At 43.0% G+C, this 12294-nt stretch overlaps 1 protein-coding gene across 3 annotated transcripts in view; it reads left to right on the forward strand.

The window, feature by feature from the left end:
- Positions 1-12294, forward strand: part of aplp2 (amyloid beta (A4) precursor-like protein 2) — a 201029-nt gene that overhangs the window by 134501 nt on the left and 54234 nt on the right. The gene's annotated exons all lie outside the window — the stretch shown is intronic.

The raw sequence follows: 12294 nt of genomic DNA on the forward strand, positions 1-12294 counted from the left end.
GCAGCTTTCTCACTGGAAAAAAAAAACACTTTATTCATGTGACAAGGAGCCTTCCACATATCTCCCAGTTTTCTCTTGTAGCAAGAATTGGATATTCTGGTATTTATTTTTCCAGAGTCCTGGTCCTCTGCCAGCAGTTTATTTCATCAAGTGCCATGGAATATATCTGCTTAAGTATATTTTGTGATTGTTAATCAAGTCCTTTAAGTCTTGGCAAGATCTAGCTCCTGGAGTAAAGTTTGCATTGGTAGATACTGTGACATGGTATGATGCAGTTGGATGAAAATGGCGATGCAGGATTTTATGGACAGTGCAGTATGCTGTGTAGCTATTGAAAAGAGAAGAGCAGGAAGCCAGGTTATTGCATTTTCAACTTTGCATGTTTGGAAGAGAAGGATAGATAGAGATAAACCCTCGTTTTATTTTATGCTTTGTTATGTGCCTTTGATACTGGTATCGTCTTCAACAGCACTCTGTGAATATCTGAATGATTCATATACATGGTCAGCAGAGGTAAACTCAGAACTGAATCATGTGGGATACTGCGAACAACTTGCAATCACTCTGGAAACACTCTGATTCTGTTTTCTTTTTCAAATGTGTTTTGATCCCATTTGTTTTTGCCATCTAACCATAAACCTTTATTTTCCCCTCATAATACCCCAAAAGACACTTTTCAAAGGCGTTCATACAGTCCCCACACACAACATTCATTTCATTTTCTCATCGACCATGCCTGCTATCTCTCAAGAATTCTGAGATTTGTCACCGCTTTTGAAATCCATGCTGTCTATTTCTAAATGTTTTCTCTTTATCTAGCTAGATAGTCACTTCATCATTAATTAGAGACTGTGTAAATTCTACCCAGCTTGATGGTTTAATATTTTTAAAATGGCCCTTCGACATTCTTCCGACACACATCCACTCTGAGTTGAAATCTGAAACACAATTTGTAGAACCATTACAATTTCCTTCCCATCTCCCATTGGGTTTCAGGATGTACCCCATTGGGCCCATATGCTTTGTCTACTGTTAATCTAACAATTCTACCTCAAATTGTCCATGTATTCATCCTAATACTGCTTATCTCACTCTCAACCACTGCACAATATATTTTGTCCCTAGTACCCTTCTCTCAAGTAAAAGTCCATACAGAATATTTATTGAATTTTGCTACTTCTTTAAATTGCATCTGTAAATTCATAGCTTCATTCACAGAATCTGTACAGTGCAGAAGGAAGCCATTCAGCTCATCAAGCCTGCACCGACAACAATCCCACCAAAGCCCTGTCCAGGTATCCTCATGTATTTCTCCTACTAATCCCCTGACACTAATGGGCATTTTACCATTGCCAATCCACCTAACCTGCAGATCTTTGGAATGTGGGAGGAAGCTACATTGTGGGGAAGGCAGAGGAGTTGACAGCGTGGATTGACATTGGAATTATGACATTATAGCCATTACTGAAACTTGACTACAGGAGGGGCAGGACTGGCAGCTCAATGTCCCAGGGTTCCAGTATTTCAGATATGATAGAGGCAGAGGGATGAAGGGGGGTCGGGGGGGGGGGGGGGGGGGGGGGGGGGCCGCGGGGGATGGTGGCATTGCTAGTCAGGGCAAATGTTGCAGCAGTGCTCAGGCAGAACGGATTAGAGAGCTTGTCTAGCGAGTCCATGTGGGAGGAGCTGAGAAACAGGAAAGATATGACCACATTAATGGGGTTATATTATTATCCACCCAATAGTCAGCGCAAATAGTCAGTTTGCAGGTCAGTGGGACTAGGCAAAAAATGATTTAGCACAGACAAGAAGGGCCAAAAGGCCTGTTTCTGAGCTGTAATTTTCTATGGTTCTATGGAAAATTGGAGGAGCAAATCTGCAGAGATAGCAGACAACTGCCAGAAACAAAGTTGTGGTAGTAGGGGATTTTAATTTTCCGCATATAGATTGGGACTCCCATACTGTTAAAAGTCTAGATGGGGTGGAGTTTGTAAAATGTGTTCAGGAAAATTTTCTAAATAAATATATAGAGGTACCAACTAGAGAGGATGTAATATTAGATCTCCTATTAAGAAATGAGTTAGGGCAAGTGATGGAAATGTGTGTAGGGGAACACTTTGGTTCCAGTGATCATAAGTTGATCCAATGATCCATTAGTTTCAACTTGATCATGGATAAAGATAGAGGTTGAGGTACTTAACTGGAAAAAGGCCAAATTTGAAGAAATAAGAAAGGATTTGAAAAGCATGGATTGGGACAGGCTGTTCTCAGGCAAGGATGTGATTGGTAAGTGAGAGGCCTTCAAAGGAGAAATTTTGAGAGTGCAGAGTTTGTATGTTCCTGTCAGGATTAAAGGCAAAGTGAATAAGAATAAGGAACCTTGGTTCTTGAGGGATATTGGAACTCTGATAAAGAAGAAGAGAGAGATGTATGACATGTGTCGGCAACAGGGAACAAATAAGATGCTTGAGGAGTATAAAAAGTGCAAGAAACTACTTAAGGAAATCAGGAGGGCTAAAAGAAGACATGAGGTTGCTTTGGCAGTCAAGGTGAAGGATAATCCTAAGAGCTTCTACAGGTATACTAAGAGCAAAAGAATACTAAGGCATAAGATTGGTCCTCTTGAAGATCAGAGTGGTCGGCTTTGTATGGAACAGAAAGAAATGGGGGAGATATTAAATGGGTTTTTTGCATCCGTATTTACTGAAGAAACTGGCGTGGAATCTATGGTAATAAGGCAAACAAGGTAGATGGTAGGACACTGAAGAGGGTAGTAGAATAGAGGGATCTGGGAATACAGTTACATAATTCCATAAAAGTGGCGTCACAGGTAGGTAGGGTCGTAGAGAGTGCTTTTGGAACACTGGCCTTTATAAATCGAAGTATTGAATATAAGAGTTGGAATGTTATGGTGAGGTTGTACAAGACATTGGTGAGGCTGAATTTAGAGTATTGTGTGCAGTTTTGGTCACCTAATTACAGGAAGGATATTAATAAGGTTGAAAGAGTGCAGAGAAGGTTTACAAGGATGTTGCTGGGACTTGAGAAGCAGAGTTACAGAGAGAGATTGAATAGATTAGGACTTTATTCCCTGGAGTGTAGAAGAATGAGGGGAGATTTGATAGAGGTGTATAAAATTATGATGGGTATAGATAGTGAATGCAAGCAGGTTTTTTCCACTGAGGCTAGGGAAGAAAAAAGCTAGAAGACATGGGTTAAGGGTGAAGGGGGAAAAGATTAAAGGGGACTTCTTCACATAGAGAGTGGTGGGTGTGTGGAACGAGCTGCCAGATGGCTGGACTTGCGGATAGTGATGAACACTGTCAGAGAATACAGCAGGATATAAATAGGCTGGAAAATTGGGCAGAGAAATGGCAGATGGAATTTAATCCAGATAAATGCGAAGTGATGCATCTTGGTAGAACTAATCTAGGGGGGAGCTATACAATAAATGGCAGAACCATCAGGAGTATAGACACACAGAGGGACCTAGGGGTGCAGGTCCACAGATACTTAAAAGTGTCAGCATAGGTGGGGAAGGTGGTGAAGAAGGCATATGGCATGCTTGCCTTTATAGGACGGGGCATAGAGTATAAAAGTTGGCGTATGATGTTGCAGCTGTATAGAATGTTGCTGAGGCCACATTTGGAATACTGCGTCCAGTTCTGGTCGCCGCACTACCAGAAGGACGTGGAGGCTTTGGAGAGAGTACAGAAAATGTTTACCAGGATGTTGTCTGGTATGGAGGGTCTTAGCTATGAGGAGAGATTGGGTAAACTGGGGTTGTTCTCCCTGGAAAGACGGAAGATGAGGGGCGACCTGATAGACGTGTATAAAATTATGAAGGGCATAGATAGGGTGAGCAGTGGGAAACATTTCCCAGGCCGGAGGTGACGAACACAAGGGTTCACGGGTTCAAGATGAGGGGGGGGCAAGGTTTAACACAGATGTCAGAGGGACGTATTTTACACAGAGGGTGGTGGGGGCCTGGAATGTACTGCCAAGCAAGGTGGTAGAGATGGACACGCTGGGATCGTTTAAGACTTATCTGGATAGCCACATGAACAGTCTGGGAATGGAGGGATACAAACGAACGGTCTCGTTGGAAGCATGAGCGGCACAGGCTTGGAGGGCTGAAGGGCCCGTTTCCTGTGCTGTATTGTTCTTTGTTATTTGTTCAGCTGAAGTGGTAAATGCGGGCTCACTTTTAAGAAAAACTTGGACAGGTACATGGATGAGAGGGATGTGGAGGGATATGGTCTAGGTGCAGGTCAGTGGGACTAGGCAGAAAAATGGTTCCGCACAGACAAGAAGGGCCAAAAGGCCTGTTTCTGTGCTGTAGTGTTCTACGGTTCTAAACCAGAGCATGGGGGATAAACACACGCAGACACAGAGAGCGTACAGATTCCCCACATATAGTGACCCAAGGCCAGAATTGAACCCAGGTCCCTGACGCTGTGAGGCAGCAGTGTTAACCGCTGTGCCACCATGCTGTCCTCCTCTTCTCCACATCCTTAGTCTCCTCCTGTCTCACTCCATTTTTCTTTCCCCCGTCGTCTCCTTGCCACAATCCTCCTTCTACTCTGCTTTTTTTTCCTTTCAACTTCCACTTTTTTCTTTCCATCTTTGCTTTCTTAACAAAGAACGATACACAGGAAACAGGCCCATCACCCTGCAAGCCTGCACCGCTCATGCGCCCAACCAGACCATTTGTTTGTATCCCTCTATTCCCAGTCTGTTCGTGTGGCTAGCTAGATAAGTCTTCAATGATCCCAGCGTGTCTGCCTCAACCACCTTGCTTGGCAGTGCATTCCAGGCCCCCACCACCCTCTGTGCAAAATACGTCCCCCTGACATCTGTGTTGAACCTTGCCCCCCTCACCTTGAACTTGTGACCCTTCGTGTTCGCCACCTCCGACCTGCAAAAAAGCTTCCCACTGTTCACCCTATCTATGGCCTTCATAATTTTATACACCTCTATTAGTCTTCGCTTATCCTCCATCTTTTCAGGGAGAACAACCCCAGTTTACCCAATCTCTCCTCATAGCTAAGACCCTCCATACCAAGCAACGTCCTGGTAAACCTTTTCTGTACTCTCTCCAAAGCCTTCATGTCCTTCTGGTATTGTGGCGCCCAGAACTGGACGCAGTATTCCAAATGTGGCCTAATTAGTGTTCTATATAGCTGCAACATCATATGCCAACTTCTCTTCTCTGTGCCCTGTCCCATAAAGGCAAGCATGCCATATGCCTTCTTCACTACCTTCTCCACCTGTACTGCCATCTTTAAGGATCTGTGGACTTGCATCCCCAGGTCCCTCTGTGTGTCTATACTCCTGATGGTTCTGCCATTTATTGAATAGCTCCCCCCTACATTGGACCCACAGTCTTTCTTGTTCTCCTTTCCCTGTTTCTCACTTGCCTTTCCTCTCTTTAATTCCCCTTCTCTTCTGTCTCTCCAGTTTTAACTCTGATTTTCTTGATTTCGAGTGAATATCCTGTCTGCAATTTTTTTTAGAAACAGATCTCTGAAAACCGTCCTGAACAACAGCTTGAATTGCCATGTTCACTGAACATTTTGACGTGGTTTCAGAAGTTGTTTCGTTATTATTTTCTACTTTTTGCTTTGTCCTGATTGTCAGTTTATTTCATTCCATATCTGATCAAGCACATTCAAGGGATGATTGATATAAAAGTCCACTGCAGCCAGCTGTCAGGTGTTGCCGAGATGGATTTTCCTGTGACGCTGGAAGCTGCTTTGCCTCAGGTGGAAACTAGTTGGAATGCCACACCTCGCCTGGAATTTCCTATAAAGTTGCAGTATTGCATGCCTTTTTGCAACTTTATAGGAGCCTGTCAGACCCCACGTGGAGTACTGTGCGCAGTTCTGGTTGCCTCGCTACAGGAAGGATGTGGAAGCTATTGAGAGGGTGCAGAGGAGATTTACAAGGATGTTGCCTGGATTGGGAGGCATACCTTATGAAGATAGGTTGAGGGAGCTAGGTCTCTCCCTGGAGAGACGAAGGTTGAGAGGTGACCTGATAGAGGTTTATAAAATGTTGAGAGGAATAAATAGGGTGGATTCTCGGAGACTATTTCCCAGGGCTGAAATGGTCGCTACGAGAGGACACAGATTTAAGGTGCTGGGAAGCAAGTACAGAAGAGATGTTAGGGGAAGTTTTTCACTCAGGGTGGTGAGTGAATGGAATCGTCTGCCGTCGGTGGTGGTAGAGGCAAACTTGCTGGGGTCTTTTAAAAGACTTCTGGATGACATATGGGATCTAATGGCATTGGAAGTTACAGATAGTTCTATGGCTTGGTAGGTATGGATGTGATCGGCGCAACTTGTGGGCCAAAGGGCCTGTTTGTGCTGTAGTGTTCTATGTTTTGAGAAAATTCATGTTTAACTGATGTACAACTGTTTTGCAGTGAATCATCATTACACACAAGTTTCATCAATCTGCTTTACAGAAAAGAAAGAGGAACAGTTGAGCCAGAAAGTTCTGGCAGAGTTAGGACAGAAAACAGCCGCCCCCTCACTATTGCATTTTTTGGTAGAATCATTGCAGCAACAGAAAGTGAGGCGATTTGGCCTATTGTGTCTTGTCAACTCTTTGAAAGAACATCTATCCTCTTCGTGTGTAATCCTGCATTTTGTTTTTTTTTGTATGAGCACACATGCACCCACACAGGTGCACATGTATATACCCGATTCCTTCCAAAAAAACTGTTATTGAATCTGCTTCTTCTGTTCTTTCGGGCAGTGCATTCAAGATCATCATTGCTTGTTGCATAACATTTTTCTCCTCCTCTAATGACACTGCTTCTGAGCTTGTTTACACATTCCTGATTCACTGGCAGGAAATTTCAGCTAAGTTCCTTGTCAGCCAGACTGATACAGAATTTACAGCACATTTTAGTGTAATTTTTGTGGAAGGTTAATCCAGAATATTCCAAGTCATTGTGTTTGATTTAGAATTATGAACAGGCCGTGTCTGTGTGTTAGACTCACTGCTCTCTCCCTTGTGAGCAGTGATGTTCTGTTTCTAACTTTTCTGTCTTTTCTGTTAAACTTACCTCATTCTTTGTACTTTCTGAAAGAGATTTTATAGTACGGGACACAACTAATTGAATAATAGGCACAAGATCATTTTCTTTGTAGAGGTGATCTCCACATATTTAACATTAGATTCATGTTACTAAAGATGGTTAAATATATCCAAGATTATGCCCCTGTGCACAAGTCGAAGGGAGGCTAGGGTGATCTTCAAAATTAGCTAGCGAAAGGAGGTGCTTTCACTCTCATAACTATGTGCAGTGAGATCAGTTGGTGAAATATTTAGTTTGTACCATCTAATATTAAAAGAGAATAAACCTTACAAAAAAAGTTGAACAGAAAACTTGCAAATCCTCATCAACTTTTCCTTCCTTGAATAAATCTAGAATATTTTTCATCAGTTTAATTTAGAAGTACTGGATCAGATTGTGGAAAAGAGGTTTTTTAAGATGTATTTTAGATTTGAGAAGCTTTAGAATAAGCATGTAAATGTGGAGAATCGCAAAATAATTGGGTCCTCATTTGAGAATGCAAGCTGACAACCATCATGGTTTGCATATTCAACAGAATGACCTCTTGGCACCAGGTCAAGATCCGCATCTGAGACTTTAGATCCGTGTCAGCACTCTAAGTGGCTACCCTGCCTCGTGTTGGCACTCTCTGCAGATACTCTGCCCATATCAGCAGTGTGCAGTTACCCTGCCCCCGCATCGGTGCTCTGTGCGGTTACCCTGCCCCTGCGTCGGTGCTTGTGCGGTTACCCTGCCCTGCATTGGTGCTCTGTGCGGTTACCCTGCCCCGTGTCGGTGCTTTCTGGCTATTGGGGAGGTGCTAGGTGACAGGAGTACAGTTAATATAGTTCTGCTATTTAAGAATTATGAAGATCAACCAGGGAACTACAGATCAATGAGTCTCATGCCAGTGCTAGGGAAACTATTAGAGATACTTCTGAAAGAGAGCATCCCTCTCCAAGTGGAGAGGCAAAGCTTGATCAGGGATAGTCAGCATGGCTTTGTCACAGGCCTAACAAATTGGATTGAATTTTTTGAGGCGGTGACCAGGTGTGTAGATGAGGGTGGTGCGGTCGATGTAGTTTATATGGATTTCAGCGAAGCCTTTGACAAGTTGCTACATGGGAGACTTGTAAAGAAGGCAGTTGGACATGGTCTACAAGGTAATTTGATAAAGTGGACTCAAAATTAGCTCACTTGTCGGAGATGGAGGCTGGTGATGGAAGGCTGCTTCAGTGACTGGAAGCCGGTGTCCAGTGGCGTACCACAGGGATGTGTGTTGAGCCCCCTATTCATAATTTATATAAGTTACAGTGATGACTATGAGGGGGGGGCTAGGATTAGTAAATTTGCAAATAACACACAAATTGGACGGTGAGTTAACAGTGAGGCAGTGTGTCTTGGGATTCAAGAAAATATAGGTGGAATGGCCAAATGGGCAGATGGAATTTATCCATGAAAAGTGAGAGGTGATGCACTTTGGAAGGAGTAATTTGACAAGAAAGTACTGTGAACAATAGGACATTAGAAAATTCTATGGAACAAAGGAACCTTGGCATGTTTGTCCACAGATCTCTGAAAGTGAAAGGGCATGTTAGTAGCGTGGTGAAAAGGCAGATGGGACACTTGCCTTTATCAATCAAGGCACAGATTACAAAACAGGGAAGTCATATTGGAGTTGAATAGAACTTTAGTGAGGCCACAGCTAGAGTACTGTGTGCAGTTCTGTCGTCACATTATCGGAAGGATGTGATTGCACTGGAGGGGGTGCAGCAGGATTCACAGTAGGCTATCTGGGATGGAAAATTTAAGTTGTAAAGAGAGGTTGAGCAAGCTTGGGTTGTTTTTGTTAGAGCAGAGAAGACTGAGAGGCAACCTGATCAAGGTGTATAAGATTATGAGAGACGTGGACAGAGTGGATAAGGAGCAGCTGTTCCCCTTCATTGAAAAGTCAATCATGAGGGGACATAGGTTCAAAATGAGGGGCAGGAAGTTTGGTAGGGATGTGAGGAAAAAATCTTTTACCAGAGGATGGAAATGTCCTGGAATGCGCAGCCTGGGAGGGTGGGAGAGGCGGGCTGCCTTATATCCTTTCAAAGGTATCTGGATGAACATTTGGCACATCATAACATTGAGATATGGGCCAAGTGCTGGGAGATGGGATTAGGTGGGAGTTCAGTGTCAATGTGGACTCAGTGGGCCCTTCTGAGCTGTATGATTTCATGATTTTGTCCTTCTCGCAACTTTGTTTATATCCTTCTCACTGGTTTTCTGTCCCTAAAGTGGCCTGCCAAGTCATCAGTTTCATCTTGCGTGAGTGTGACCATGATAAATGCCCAATGTCCAGTACAGGGTAATTGATTAACTAAAATTTCCTCCAAACTAAATAGTGGGAAACTGAAACAATTGGCCCCTAATCTTGCACTCCCAATAACTGTGAATGTTGATAGTCTGCCACAATTGAAGGCTGCACAAGCACTGCCTGGCACCATAATTACTGGGAAGGCCAGTTGCACTTGAATCCAAAGTTGTAGTGAGCCCAAATAGCCCACCCTGAGGGTTCTGCCAGAACATGTCAGAACTTAAACCACCTTTTATGTGTATTTAATTAGATCAACAGGAGTGTGAATGCACCACTGCTGTTCCAACACTTTTGCCCGCATACCGCTCCAACGTTCCGAGCTTTATCCACTCCTTCAGTAGGTACATTGCCTCCTCCACTGGCTTCTCAACTCTACCAATATTAGAAAAAACACTTGGATGGAGGAGAAAATTCTCTGTTTTGACACTGACCTTAAGATCTTTGCATTTGTCTTCTGTCTCCACCCCAAACTCCAGCCACTGACCTCCACGACCTGGCAACTATCTGAGGCTGAACCAGATTGTTCGCAATCTGGTGTCATGTTTGACTGGCAGTGAGATTTCAGTCAGGGAGCAGCAGTGTTACTAAGACTGCTTAGTTCCACTTGTGTTAACGTAACCCAAATCTACCCCTGACTCAGTTCATCTGTTGTTGAAACCCTCATCCAAAGTTCTGTTATCGCAAAACCTGACTATTCCAATACTTCACAGGTCTACCTTCCACCTTCTATCCTATGTAAACATGAATTTACCTAAACTCTCCTGCCTGCACCTTAACTTGTGCCAACTACGGAAGGGAGAGGGGGACTCGGGGAAAATTGCAACCATCAAAGAAGTTGTACTGATCATAGAAATGAACCATAGAAACCCTACAATGCAGAAAGAGGCCATTCGGCCCATCAAGTCTGCACCGACAACAATCTCACCCAGGCCTTATCCCCGTATCCCTACATATTACCCGCTAATCCCTCTAACCTATGCATCCTGGGACACTAAGGGGCAAATTATCTTGGCCAATCCACCTAATCTGCACATCTTTGAACTGTGGGAAGAAACCGGAGCACCCAGAGGAAACCCATGCAGACACAGGGAGAATGTGCAAACTCAGCACAGACAGTGACCCAAGCCAGGAATCAAACCCAGGTCCCTGGAGCTGTGAAGCAGCAGTGCTAACCACTGTGCTCCTGTGCTGCCCAAATTGATCAAATTGTTGGAGCTGAGGGCTGACAAATCCCCAGGTCCTGATGGGCTTCATCTTGGGTCTTAAAAAAGTGGCTGATAAGATAGTTGATGTGTTGGTTTTAATTGTCCAAAATTCACTAAAAATGGAGAATGTTCCATTAGATTGGAGAATAGCCAATGTTCAAAATAATATTCAGAATGAGACAGTGGGAACTTCGTAAAAAATAATTATTGTTCAAAAAGGGAGGGAAACAGCTGGAATTTGCACACCAGTTAACATCTGTCAGAGGGAAAACTTTATAGGTTATTATTGAAAGTATTATTGCAGGACACTTAAAAAGTTTGAGGCATTCAGGCAAAGTTTATGGTTTTGTTAAAGGGAAATCATGTTTTATCGATTTCTTGGAGTTCTTAGAAGTAGTCACATATACTGTTAAAGGAGAACAGGTGGATATTCTGTACTTCGATTTCTAGAAGGTGTTTAATAAGGTGCTACATCAAAGATTATTGTGGAAAATAGAAGCTTATAGTGGGTAAAATATGGGCATGGATATAAGATTGGCTTCAGAAGTTTGCATAAATGGATATTTTTCTGGGTGGCAGGATGTGACGACTGGTGTGCCATACCAATCAGTGTTGGGGCCTCAAATTCTTAAATTTTTCATAAATGACTTGGATGAAGAGACAAAAGGTATGGTTGCTAAATTTGCTGATAAAAGGTAGAAAGATAAATTGCAAAGAAGACATGAAGTTATAAAGGATCATGGATTAATAAGTGGAAAAAGATTAGATGGAGTTTAATGTAGGCAAATGTGAAATTGCCCATTTTGGCAGGAAGAATAAAGAAGAAACGTATTATCTAAATGGTGAGAGATTGCAGAGCTCTGAGATGCAGAGGGATCTGGATGTCCTAGTGCATCAATTGCAAAAAGCTAATATGTAGGTACAGCAAGTAATTAGGAAAGCCAATAGTTTATTGTGAGGGGAATCGATTATAAGGTAGGAAGGTTATGTTTCAGTTATATAGGGCATTGGTGCGACCAAGTCTGGAGTACTGTGTAAAATACTTGTCTCCTTATTTAAGGAAAGATGTAAATGTATTACAAGCTGTTCAGAGAAGGTTTACCAGACTAATACTGGGAGGGGTGGCTTGTCTTATGAGGAGTTTTTTGTACAGGTTAGGCTTGTATCCACTGGGATTTAGATGAGTAAGAGGTGATTTGATCAAAATGGTTAAAATCATGAGGTATATTGGCAGGATGGACGTGGAGAGCATGCCTCCTCTTGCAGGAGAATGTGGAACTAGAGGTTGCTTAAAAATAAGGGATTGCTCATTTAGACAGATGATGTGAATTGTTTTCTGAGAATCACGAGTCTTTGGTTTCTTCCTCAAAAGGCAATGGAAGCAGAATTTTTGAATGTTTTCAAGGCGGAGTTGCATAGATTTTTGATTAACCTTTCACCCTCTTGTCAGCGGGTAGGCAGAAATATTGGGTTGAGGTTGCCGTCAGATCAGCTATCATATTGAATGATAGAACAGGCTAAAGAACTGAGCGGCTTACTGCTGTTCCTATTACGCATATAATATGCAATGGGACACTTGCTTTTCCTACATCAGCTATCACTGGTTTCCATTTGAGTCTCTGTTCAATTAAGGATGCAAGTCTTTTTGCGGACAATCATCA

This window comes from Carcharhinus amblyrhynchos, chromosome 29 (assembly GCF_965287045.1).
Source record: "Carcharhinus amblyrhynchos chromosome 29, sCarAmb.v2.hapA, whole genome shotgun sequence".
NCBI lineage: Eukaryota > Metazoa > Chordata > Chondrichthyes > Carcharhiniformes > Carcharhinidae > Carcharhinus > Carcharhinus amblyrhynchos.